The sequence below is a fragment of the Miniopterus natalensis genome, chromosome 13, assembly GCF_054644295.1.
Source record: "Miniopterus natalensis isolate mMinNat1 chromosome 13, mMinNat1.hap1, whole genome shotgun sequence".
Classification (NCBI taxonomy): domain Eukaryota; kingdom Metazoa; phylum Chordata; class Mammalia; order Chiroptera; family Miniopteridae; genus Miniopterus; species Miniopterus natalensis.
Genome location: NC_142093.1, coordinates 13,447,079 through 13,460,816, shown reverse-complemented (window position 1 = coordinate 13,460,816; position 13,738 = coordinate 13,447,079).

The following is a 13,738-nucleotide window of genomic DNA, read 5'->3' as shown; positions in this document are numbered from 1 at the left end:
CGCAGGTGGCCACAAGAGAGCGCTTTCTAGGCCGGAGAAGGGCCAGCAAGGAGGAGAATCGCAGAAGGTGGGCCCCGGGGCTCACTCAGGGCCAACAAAGGGCCGGCTGGGAGGAATTATGGAGACACGGGGTAGCTGGTGAAACCCAAAGGTAGGAACCCAGTGGGGCCCCCCCAGGGAGGAGCAGGAACCAGCAGCTGTTGGAACCCCAGAGGCAGTCTCTCCCCTGACATCCAACCCCCAGTCTATCTTCGCGTCACTCTCTCTGGTCTCTCTCTCTGTTTCAGGGCTTCCCCTCTTCTTTCGGCCATCGGCTTTGCCATCTCTTCCCCAGCGTTTTCTCTGCTTCTGTGTGGATATGCGGGGGAGGAGTACAAACGGGGCTGCCCCAAAGCTCTAGAGGCCACATCACAGCTCTACCCGAGAACAGACCCGACCATTAACAAAATCTCCTGGACAACAGTACCTGATAGACTAAGGAAGAGCAAACACAACTGCCACCCCTGTGACTCCTAGAAAAGGGGGTGGGTCACTGTGAGCTGGGACCTGAAAATTTGCATCAGAAAGTGCAAGAGACTGTTTGATGCTATACAGAAAAATCAGTCCCCCAGGGACACAAGAGTGTCTCACCTAGCCAGGCACACTCCTGGCCTCAGGGCCTTTGCACTTGCAGTTTTCTCTCCCTGGGATGCACTTCCCAGATATCCCATGGCTTCTTCTCTCACTGTCCAGGCCTTTGCTAAAATGTTCCCTTCCTTGTGACCACCGGGTCTAAAATGGTGCTCCCAGTCCATACAGCATTCCTTATCACCCGCTCCATCTTTCTCCATGACACAGCACTATCAGTCCCACTGTACATTTTGTTATTTATTTTATTGTCTATCTCCTCCTAGAATGTTAGCTCCACAAAGGCAGGGATTTTCTACTATTTTGTTCACTTGTGTGTCCTCAGTGCTTAAGCATACAGTAGGTGCTCAATGAAGATTTGCTAAATGAACTAATTAATAAGCAAAATCTCTCATCTTCCCAAAGGCCCTCTTGCTGGGGAAGTAAATGTAAAATGACATTGTGAAGTGGGGGTGAATGGGGTTCCTGGAGTGAAAAATTAAGGAAGACTGTGAACACAAAGGTAGACCTTTAGAGAAAATCTTCCTTTTCCCGGTCCTTAGAATTAGCTAATGGTTTGGGAATGAATACAAATAGAGACTTTCAAAGTTAAATGAGTATAATTAGAGATGTAACAAACTCCATGAAATGGAATAAGCGGTGTGAATGTTATTGGTGAGGGCTGAGGCGCCCTCAGTGACACCCATGGCAAACCCCTAGCCTTTTTATGACTAAAGCTGGCTTCCCTCAGCCGACTCTTTCCCTTGGTAACACAAAGCATGCTACCAAACGAGGAACTCTTGGCCAGAGATGTCATTGCCCAGCATGCCAGGAGGAACCAGGTCAAGACTCAGGCAGGGCATGCCCTGGGGTGAGGCAAGCCAGGTGCCAAGGGTACAAAATTTAAAGAAGCAAGCAATTTAGGATTAGTGACAGTACAGGGTCAGTCCTTCCAGAAACCTGGAACAAGACTGGAAGCCTCCTTAAATCCTGATTTCTTAATAAGATGCTCACTCTCAGGGCAAGAGCCCTGATGACTTTCTGGGCTCTATGCTCTTTTGCCTTTGTGAGCCCCTTCCTCCTTAAAAATATATATTAAAATTTATATTTTTAAATCGCATTGATGTAAAGATAAAATCTAGGCCAGATTATGTTCACTTTGTTCTTCTGATTTTAAAATAAAACATTTTCATGGTCCCTAAAATTGTCCTGGCCCCAGGCACTGTGTCTACTGCGCCTAATAGCTAAGTTGGCCCCGGCAAGGGAGTCACACAAACCTGAGAACAAGTCCTAAATTTTGCACCAGAGATGTCTCACTTGCCTCACCCTAGTCCCAGCCTTGGGCTCAGGAATATTTACAGTCCCTAATTTAGCAACTTCCATTGAGTGATTTCATTTCCTTCACTTCTCTGAGCTTCGGTATCCTCATGTTTAGCTGGTTATAATCAAGTAAGAGTTGTTTATTGCAACATAAATAGGAGACTGTAATAAAATCACCACGTGATCCAGAAATTCCACTCCTAGGTAATACTGCAAACAACTGAAAGCAGGGACTCCAACAGATATCCGCACACTCGTGTCTACAGCATCCTTATTTACAATAGCCAAAATCTGGAAACAACCCAAATGTCCATTAGCCAATGAACAAATAAAATGCAATACTCTATACATACAATGGAATATTAGTCAGCTATAAAGAAGAATGAAATTCTGCAACATGGATGAACCTGAAAGCATTTTTGCTAAATGAAATAAACCATACACAAAATGGCAAATGTTATACGATTCCACTTATATGAAGCACCTAGAACAGGCAAATGCACAAAGACAAGGAAGTTCAGAGTTCCTGGGGGGGCAATGAAACGACAGTTCCTGAAATGGAGAGTGATGACCGTTGCGCGATATTACAAATGTTCTTAATGCCACTGAACTGGACACTTAATGGTCAAAATGGTACATTTTATGTATATTTGTCTACAATAAAAGACATATGCATGAGCACTCTACACAGGGTGAAATGTCATACATATGTAAGAAATCATTATTATCGTCATTGATAATTACTGTATTGCTGTGGTAGAGAAGCGGCCCAAAGTTCACAGACAGACAGGCGGGCACAAAACTGCTTCGTAAACAGCTTCTCCAGCCCAGACCTGTTGCTCACCGCCCACTGCAGCCCACAGATTTAATGACCAAATCCAAGAATGAATGGACAATAGCCAAGACTGGGAGCGCTGGGTATCACAGTGCACTTTCATCCTGGAGACTTGTCTTGCCTTGCCCTTCAAAAGCATTCCCTTTAGGGGACAGGGATTATGGGCTTTGCGGAGAGATAGTCCTGTTGTTCATGGCGTAAGGAATGACCCGTGAGAGGCCAGGCTGCCCACCAGGCCCTGAGAGCGGGCACTCTGTGCCGAGGTTGGCCTGATCTGATTTCCTGGCTTAGAAAGAATGTCCTGGTATCTGAAGGAGCTGAAAGGAAAGATCCAGGGGCATTATGACCTGGGGCTGAGACCCATAGACCTCAGTATCAGAGCTGCTTCTCTTTCTACAAGCCCTATTTGTCAAGAAGAAGTCTTAGAAAACACACAAAAGGGGTGAATGGGAGAGGTGTTCCCAGGATAGAAGGACACTTCACAGCAAATTCACCGCAGAGATTTTTTCAGATAATACGTCTGTCCAGGACAATTTGGGATCCAGAGCACCCTGCTTCACAGGGGAACACGTGAATTCCCTTTGTAAGCAACATGTAGTATTTATGGGGACAAAGCCTATAACATAGCTTCCATTAGATTCTCAGAGGGGTGTGTGACCCCCCAAATGCTCTTAGTACCACTGTTTCTGTACATCTAAAATGTGACCTTAGAGATCAGAGTTTAACTTATACCCAGTTTTTAGGGGGCACACGGATTGTTTCAAATGATGTGCTAGGCTGCACACAGCTGGAGGTGGAAGAGGTACAAGGCTTGGGATGGGGAAAGAGGCACTTCTCAATCCCCCCACTCTCTTTTCCTAAGTGAAGCGATTGGTTTTTAAACAAGGAAGGTTTACCTCTTGGTACAAACGTTGGCCCCAAGTCACAGCAAGTCTCCTTGTTGACGGGATTCCTCCCCGCTTTTGTACCTGTGTGTAAATGATACGCCCAAGTCACCAGTCAGCCCAGAACACCGAGCCAGTAAAAAAAGGACCCTCCACGCCCCACCGCTCCCTTTAATAACTCTTTGTCAGCTATTTAAAGCCCCCGATCAGATCTTAGGTGATCCGCAGGGACTTCGGGCCAGGCTGCAAGCACAGGGCCAAAGCCGGCCTATGTGCTCCTGTGCCTTCCTCCCGCACAGGAGGGGAGGCGGGAAGGAGAGGGTCATAACCGACGAATGGGTAATTTAGAGGCTCAGGAGAGTGACTCAGACATTCCAATGAGGCTTTTATTTTTCCTTTTTGTTGATGTGTAAAATGTAATTGTAGTCATTTTTTCCAGCGAGTTGAGTTGATAAACAGTGATTATCCATGGCAGCTTGTGAGCTGGGCCACCACGAACCAGTCCACTGGCCAACATTCTTCTGCCCCCTCCCTCCCCAGCACCTATGAGAACAACTGCACCCCTGCATTAGAAGTTTCTTGGTCCCAGGGATTTTAGCAAAGGTGCAGGCCGCAAATGGTCATAGAGGCCCTCCAGGAAGGGTGGCCTTCGAGGGGGGTTGGAAGCTTGTGCTCTCAGGCCTGACCTCCAGTTCTACTACACACCCCTTTGTTGCCCGGGATAGAGGAAGAGCAGAGAAATGGCTTGATCTGCATCAGAGAGATGGTCATCAAGAAAGGGAGAGACGACAGGTAGCATTTGTTGAGCACCTTCTGTGAGCCAGGGGCCCAGCTAACCGACCCCTTCCACGTACACCATTTCCTGTAAGCTTCACAGCAGGAGAGAATTGTTTAAACCTGATGCCTATTAGATATTAGGCGTTATATATACCTGATCTTTACAATAATTACTCAGTCATTGTCTTTCTCCAAATTATAGATAAGGAAACTAAAACACAGAATTAAGTCACAGGGCCAGTTAGTGAGTGCTGCGGGAATTAGGATTTGAACCCAGGTCTGTTTAACTCTCTTGTCATCACACAAGAATGCCTCCCACCTGACAGCTGGCCTTGCTGGCCCACGATGGCCCTGTATGCCCAGCTGTGGCAATTTGGTCATACCTCCCGGAGAGTTCATGAAGTAGCTGCTCATGGTTCCCTCCCACCAACCACAGAGACACAGGCTTCTGAAGAGAACCTGCTTTACTCATCACTGGCCGCTGGTTAACAGGCTTGCTAGGAAATGACAATGGGCAAAACGACGGGGGGGGGGGGGGGGTCAGGATCCAACTGGGGCGTCATTGCAGTCTGCTGTCATCTGTCCTGCCCTAGGCGAAGGGACAGTAGGGTGGCAGCTCCTTAAATTGCAATGCTGGGGACATAGCTCTCACCCCTCATCTCTGTAGGGAAATTCTTTGGTGGCAGGAGCCTTAGGCCAAGATCCCATCACCCCAACCTACCTGGTGGTGTTGGGTAAAGAATGGAGAGGCAACCTGGGACTGGGGTGTTTGAGGGAGCTGTTTAAGGGCATTCTAGCAGGATGGCTCTCTCTAACCTCTTGGTGAGAAGCCCTGGCATAGTCCTGGGCTGGGCCGTGGGGCGGGGCTGGGCTGGGGTGGGCAGTGACAGTGGTGAGGATAGAAGGGGCATTTGGGAAGCTTTGGTGAAGGTTAGACTGAGCCAGGCAAGGACTCAGGGGTGAGCCTTATGTTTAAGAGACAAACTGAAAAATGAATCATTGCAAAATATAGATGAAGAATTGGGAGGCAGAACGAGTGGAGCAGAATGGTCTTCTATGTCTTCTGCTCCTATAGACCTGCTTCCTAGACCTCACCATAGCCCATAGCACTGGCCTCACCATCAGCTTGTTAGAAACACAGCCCCCCCCCCACCTGCTGGAACAGAATCTGCATTTGTAACAAGATCCCCCAAAGATTCACTTGTAACGTTTGCGAAGTGCTTCTGCTTTACAAACTTGGCCGAGAATATTGGAACCGCCTGTGGAGTTTTAAGAAATATTGGCGCCTGGGTCTTACTCTCAGAGACACTGATTTCACTGGTCAGGGTGAGGCCCAGGCGTTGAGAATTTTTTAAAGCTCCCCCATGATTCTGCTGTGCAGCAAGCTTTGAGAACCACAGCTCTGCAGCCCCAGTGACAGGAGGGAGGGGCATCTGGGGGGTGGGGGAGAGGTTGGGGGAGGGCTGGGGAGGGGAAGCAGAGGAAACTGAGGATGCCTGCTCCGCCTTCCCCAGGCAAAAACCTCAGGGCCAGCAGGAGTCAGCCCTGGCTTTTGCCCAAAGGAGGCAGCAAGGGTTAAAGGAAGGACGTTGCCCTGGGATTCTGGATTCTAATCCTAATTCTGCTTCCCCGAACTGGCTGTTTTCCTGAGCCCAGTCACTGCTGGTAAAATAAAGGAGCAAGTTAGTGAGCTGTCCCTCTCTGAGGAAGCCTGGAGCCCTGAAGTCCTCACTTGAAAATGAGGTTATATTTTCCCCTCCAGCCACAAGTTCTAATGTTTCCCCTACATTCCTTGTCCAATTCTCTTTGTGATAACTGCTGAAGTGGCTCCTCCCAGCCAGGCTAACTCGGGGACCTGTAGCGGTACATAAGCCATACAGAGGGCGTGATTCCATTTACACGAAGGTGGTGGGTCACAACACTGGTCACTTTTTGGAGGAGTCATTGACAGTGAAGAGGCACTTGGAAGCCTTCTGGGGCGTGATAACTTTCTATATCTAGACCTGGCTGGTGGTTTTATGGGTGCGTAAACCTGCACTGAGCTATTCTCATGAGATTTAAGCACTTTATGTAAATTATGCCTCAATTAAAAACAAAGAGCAAGTAGTGCTTTACTGACCCCAGGGAAAAGAGAAGTTTAAATCACTTGACAGCCAGGAGCTGGGGCTTTGGCCAGCTTGGGAAATGGGGTAGAAGGGGAGTGAGCAAGAACCAGAGAGAGAGACAGAACCAGAGAGAGAGACAGAACCAGAGAGAGAGACAGAACCAGAGAGAGAGACCGGTACAGACAGAGGTGGACAAATGGATAAAGAATGTGCTCATGGAAATAAGTTGATTCAAATTCCAGGCAGTTGAATTAGTCCTGTAAAAAGGGGGTGGGGAAGTCCAAATAGGGTGACCACCACCACACTGGTTGCCCAGGACTCCTGGTTTTAGCAAGGAAAGTTCTGGGAAACATCTCAGGCAGAGGCAGTGAGCACTGCTCTCAGGCCAAGGGCTGAGCCTGGAGGAGCAGGCCCAGAAAGGAGCCATCCTGCCCAGGGCCCCCGAGATGCTCAGGAGGAGCCCAGGATGGGTTAGGCACACGGGCTCTCTCCTCTTTGGCCCAGGCTGGCTGCAAATCCCCCGAGTCTGAAATGAGCAGTGGCTGCCCGCTCCGTGGCCTTCCCAGGCAGTCCCCAAGTGCGCCTTCTGTCGATGCAGCCTCCGCGTGTGCAGTCTGCAGTCGCTGGTTTGCTGATGGGTTTTTCTCTTGGTTTTGAGCCCCTGGGGTGTGGGCGAGGCTTCCTCGCTTTTGCACACTCCTCTCGAGCCCAGCTCAGGCCCCAGCACCAGTGCCTCAGGGGGTTCTTAATCTTTTTGTGTCATGAATCCTTCTGGCAACTTGAAGGAGTTTGAATCTTCTTAGAATAATGCTTTAAACGAAGACAATAAAATGCAGAGTTGCAAAGAAAAATCAGTTTTGCTGTGATACAGCTATCAAAATGTGTTTTTCTGAAACATGTTTGTGATAAAATCCTACGTGTCCTCCTTTATTAACTCGGTCCAGCAGCACGTGTGCTGCTGAGGTGGCCCGGCTATGAGTGGTGATTCATGACACCTGCCGCAGTGCACGAGGAGAAGGAAACTCCCTGGGACTGCTCCTGGTGACAATCAAAGGTGCCGCTGGCACTATGGTGATTGGTCGTCTATGTTCCTGACAGCAGGGGAAGCTAACTTTTACTTAGCGGTTAATGAAATGATAAATATAATTTTTGTCCCATCCAAATTCACACACACTCCTGAATTTTACCCGTGTACCCAGCTGAAAAAGGTCTGGGTTACGTGAATGGAAGATCAGACGTGTGTATTTGTACTGCAAACTGAGGGCACAGTGTTCTTGTGGATTCCGAGCCTTTGAGGAATGTGGGTGCTTCTGGGATGGGCAGGGGAAGCTGAGAAGCAGGCTAACACCGGATTACTAGCCGGCACACTGGGAGGCCAGCAGCAAACGGGAGCCCAGTCTCTGTGTGCCTGAGCTGGCTGCAGATCCTCAATAGGCTTTGTTGTGGTAAAATAACATTTGGTGTGACCCTCGCCTCCTCCATTCCCCAATGTGCTGGAGGGGGCGCAGCTGGAAGAACTTGGTCACTGAGGGGACCCAGGGAGCCTATCTCTTCAGCCTAGAGAAGGGCTTTGGGGAAGAGCTGGAGGTGCTTTGGGTTCAGCCCAGGGCTAGACCCCACCATATCCAAGGGAGAGGCTCAGAGGACTACCAGGGAGGCCTCCATCCACACGATGCCCTGAACATCCCCCTGGGTGAGAGAAGCTCTGGGTAGGTCCCCCTGGGAGAGGGGTGCATTCAGAACTTAAGGTCTTAGCATGAATGCATTTTCACATCACCCTGTGCAAGAGAGCAGGGGAGCAGAGACCCTGGGGACAAGGGGCCCCATTCCTGGCACCAGCCCAAATGACTTCCACCTGGAAAACTGCCCTTTAACTAGCAATCAGGAAATCAAGGCCTAGCACTGGGCCAAGCAGCATGAACCAGCCGGAGCCTGGTGACATCTCGGCTCTCCGGACAGCTTGCCACGTCCCTGTATGGCAGAGCTGCAGAGCTGCAGACCCCATGGGTTATTTTTATCTAACAGCGCTATTGTTGGTTGTCTGGTCGCTGCTGTGGTAGGTTCCAGCAGCAGCGAGCTTGCAGCCAGGATTTCCTGTGCAGCTTCCTCCACCCTCATGCAAGGTTACCTCCCTCCTCCAGTGCTCATGAGGCAACCTGAGGGCTGCCTGGAGCCTAACCCTGGCCATGGGGGAGACCAAAGGCACTGTGGCCTTCCCTGGCTTGTCCTCCCCCCAAAACACATACACTGGCCCCCCAGACCCTGCCCTTGGATGGCCCAACCCCATTTCTTCTGCAGAGAGGGAAGGACTAGTTTTTCCTCTCACCCCACAGCTCTATAGGTAAAAGCACTGCTTTCTAGAAAGTTAGGTTCACTAAGTCAGTGGCTCTCAAATTGTTTTGACTTCGACCTATAACAAGAAAAATGCCTTTTTTCGTGACCTACCACACACATCCATACATACGTAGGAATGAAACAAAGATTTCAGGGAATAACACGTAATCTTCCCATGTCTGCTGCACTTGGACTGCTTTCTGTTCTAGTCTACTTTTTTCTATTGGTTTTCTTAAATTCTAGCTGCAACCCACAAATAAATCGATTTCACAACCCAAAAAGGATTCACGATTTAGTTTGAAAAATACTGTACCAGACATTTTCTTCTGGAAGATTTTTCTGAATGAAGACAGGGCACTAGAGTTTATAAAGTTCTCTGAGCTAGGCACTGCCCTGGTTTTGGACTTACATCCATTTTACAGAAAAGGAAGTTAAAGTGCAGACAGGCTGAGTAGCTTGCCCATGAAACCAGTGGCGATGAGAGCATTTACACTATGGAAACTGGCAAATGCTACAAATCAGGGCCTTTTTTTTTTTGCCCCGTTGGAAAGCCAGCTCTTACACATTTACCAGCATACCCCTGGTTCTAACATGGCTCTTTCTGGTTCCAAAGTTGGTATATTTTGAAGCCTTCTGACCTCAGCTTCCTCATCTATAAAATAATATTTGAAATGCCTACTTCAGAGAAAAAAAAATTCATTGAGTACATTCTGGTTAGTAAGAGGGACAATGAAAGGAAAGAAACAAAAATGCAAATAATTGATTGCTACTGCGATGGGACTTGAAAGACGAAGTCCCCAAATTTCACCATCTTGTATAATTTCCATCATTGCTAAATAAAGTTTGTGAAGAAAAAAAACACCCCAAAAATTCTATACATGAGAACCCACATTTTGCAAAACTTGTGGGAATGAGAAGAAATGAAGTTAAACCTATAGCCCAATGCTCCATAAACAGTAACTAATATTTGAAAAGAGTGAATTCATGTTTTGTTTTGTTTTGTTTTGTTTTGGTGGGGGGTGGGGAAAGGAAGTACTGCAAATGGATCACATTTCAAAGTAGGACCTTCTATCAAGGTAAATGGAGAGAAGGGAGTATTCTGAGGAATATTCTGATTCATAGACTATACTGATGAACATTAATTACTAATTACTAATTTTCAAAATTCTAGAATAAGGGCTTTACAGCCTCAGATTTATCAGGTCCCAGTACAGTGGTGCTCCCTCCATCTGACAGATACCTCTGCCTGGTGACACCCAGAGAAGGTGCTGAGCCTTAGCAAGGTGTGGGCCTCAACTGCTGGAAAGTGGCCTTGGCCTGCCTCGGCCCTCTCGTTCATTGTCACCCAGCTCTCTGAAGCCACACAGGAAACGTCTATGTCATCATCATTATTATGGTTATGATAACAATGGCTGTAATCATTTTCTATTGTGTCTGTAACAAATTACCACACAATTAGTGACTTAACACGAATTCATGATCTTACCGTTCTCAAAGTCAGAAGTCTAAAATGGGTGTCACCTGGCTAAAATCAAGGTGTTCTGGGAACTTTCGGGAGGATCGTTTCCTTGCTTTTTCCCACTTCTAGAGGTACCTGAATTCCTTGGCTGGGAGTCCCTTCCTCCATCTTCAAAGCCAGCAGCATTTCGTCTTCAGATTTCTCTCCGACTCTGACACTCTTTGGCTTCCCACTTTTATTGTAAAGACAATTGTGAATAGGTTGGGCTCACCTGGATAATCCAGGCTCTCCCCAAATCAAGGCCAGCTGATTAGCAACCTTAATTCCACCTGCAACCTTAATTCCCACCTGCCATGTAACATAACATGCTCACAGGTTCCTGAGATTAGGACATGTATATCTTTGGGAGTGGGGAATATTATTCTACTTACCATTATTCTGGCTAATGTTTCTTGAGCTCTTTCTATGTGCCTGGTTCAGTTCTAAGCATGTTACTTGTAATAATGCATTTAAACTTCACCACAACTCTATGAGGTAGGTACCCATTTTACAGATGAGGAAAGTGAGGCACAGAAAACAAAAGTAACTTTCCTAAGTAACTTGCACATAGCTAGTAAGAGCTTGGACTGAGCTACAGATTTAGGAGTATGATCTCAGAGCCCATTCTCTTAGCCACAGCCCCCTTTCAGTAATTGAAGGACAGATGTACAAATTGAATTCTACCTGATTTAACCCTTCCTTGATGATCCAGCCGTCCCTTCAGGGTGTGATAGTGCCTCAGGTAGGTCAATACTGACTGCCATTTGTCAGGAGTCAGATAACTTTGGATGGATTGACCAGTAGACTTCCAGGGGCTGGGATGCCTGGTGAGCCTGATTCCTTCCCCAGTGGGCTCCTCCCAATGGGCAGTAGTGATTTTCTGTGTTATCTGACCACAGCTATTCCTCTTTCTCTGTACTTCAGCCATGCCAGCATCACAGATATTCCTCAGAAAGGTCAAGTCAATTTCTACCTAAAATCTCTGCCTAAAATCTCTCCCCAATATATACAAAGCTCAACCATTACTTCAAATAGGTCTCTGTTCAAGCTCCACCTCTTTGAAAGGAGCCAGGCATCAGACCCATCTTGATAGGAGATGTCTCCCACTTTCCTCCCCAGTATTTTGGTGGGCAGGTGTTAAAATTTCTTTCTCTCTGCTTTCTGCCTCCCAAACACCCACAGCAATGAACAAAAGGGACAGACTAAGGGAGTTTTTTTTGCAGGTAGGGAGGTGGCTTCATCTTGAAGCTCCCCTTGACTCTGCTGTGCACAAGCGTCTGGAGCAAGAAGCAGGAAGAGAAGGCAGGAGCTAGTTCTGTAGTCACCAGATCTTTCAAGAGAAAGAGAGGAAAAAACCCTGACTTGTGGACCACATACTGAGTGCTCAATCTTCATAGCCCTGTACAGGAGGTGCTAGTCTTAGTTCTGTTTCATAAAGAACACTGAGGAACCTGAACGTTAAGAAACTGGTTCCAAATGACATGTGGAGGGGCAGAGCAGGACTTGAATGCAAGTCAGCCTGAATACCAGAACGAAGGTCCCCAGTTGCCACCCAATGCTCCTCCTTTAGGGAGAGAAGAATTCCTGGGGTGGAATAGGGACAGTATTGAAGCAATTGGCCAATCATGAAAAAGGAATTTATTTCTAAATGCATAATTATTCTATTTAGAAAGTTACATGAAAACAATGAGACAGAAGACTCTTGTTTCCACCCCCAGGGACTATTTGCAGGTGAATATCCAGCTGTTCCAGCACCATTTGTTGAAAAGACTATCCTTTATCCACTGAGTTGCTTGGTACCTTTGTCAAAGTCAATTGACCATATATGTGTGCATTTATTTTTGGACTCTCTGTTCTGTTCCATGGATCTATTTGTCTATCTAGATGTCAATATGGCATTGTTTTGATTACTGCAGGTTTGTAAGGTTTGAAACTGAGTTCTTTGTTCTTTTACAAAATGTGTTCTTTTTCAAAGTTGTTTTGACTATTCTAGGTTCTTTGCATTTCCACATGGATTTCAGAATCAGATTGTCAATTTCTACACAAAAAGCTTGCTGGGATTTTGAGTGTGTTGAATTTATAGATCAATTTGGAGAAAATGACATCTTAACATTGCGTTTTCAGATCCATGAACATGGTATCTCTCTGTTTATGTAGGTCTTATTTAATTTCTCCCAGCAGTCTTTTGTAATTTCCATTGAAGAGGTTTTGCACACCTTTTGCCAGATTTGCCACTAAATAGCTTATATTTTTTTATGCTAATGTAAGTAGTATTTTAAATTTCAACTTCCATCTGTTTATTCTACTGCATAGAAATATAGTCGATTTTTGTACATTGATCTTAGATCCTGCAACCATGCCTAACTCAGATGTCAGTTCTCATAGCTTTTAAAAAATATTTTTGTAGATTTCATAGGATTTTCTGCATAGACAATGCCATCTGGAAATAAAGGCAGTTTTATGAGGAGCTATATTCAAGGAGGCTATGTTCTAATAAACTCCATCCTCAGGTTGTTGGAGGGAAATAGAGGGATGATCCAAAATGAAGATGAAAGAGGCGTGCAAGTTACCCTCAGGACAGCAGATCCATAGATCTAATGGTTTGATTTGACTAATGTTAAAAGGGATTGATATTCTACTAGTACTGGGGACACTCCCAGCACAGATCACTTGATTATCTAGACTCATGATGGTGAAGAACCCAGATACGGCTGAGTGAAGGCAAAAATATCCAGCTTCAGGTTAGAAAGATGTCCAAAAAAACCCTTCCACAAAGCACCACCTTCTCTCACTCTGGCCTCCATGAAGCCTCCTTCCTGGTCTCTGTACCTTCCATTGTGTCCCCTCCAGTCCCATTTCCAGAGTGTATAAAAATGTAAATTATACCTTTCTAGGCCCTGCATTTGGAATAAAATCCAAACCCTTCACCCAGCCTAAGCAGCCCTCCTTGCACTGCACCATTTCCTCCTCCCCACCCCCACTAGCCAAGCTCATCCCAGCCTTCTGTCTGCCGGAAGCGCTCTCCATGCACTTCACCCCCTCTCCTGGTCCTTGTCCCTTCTTCAGGTGCCCTTCCTGACCCTTCCAGCTGATGCTCTCAGGGCACCCTATTTCTCCTGCCTTGCACTCACCATACTTATCATTGAAATTTACACTAAAGCAGGGCCCTGAGGGCTGGGACCAATGCTGTTTTGTTTACCCCAACCTCTTAACATGCCTGGTAAGTGGCAGGCACTGAATAAATGGTCTTAATGGGTACTGGCACTTTCTTTAGCTACATGCACACCCTTCCACTCACCCCTAGTTTTCGTGAACAAACTTATAATATATCTTGGCTATTTCACTTCCCTTAGAATGTTTGTTTTAAACCATGGCTACG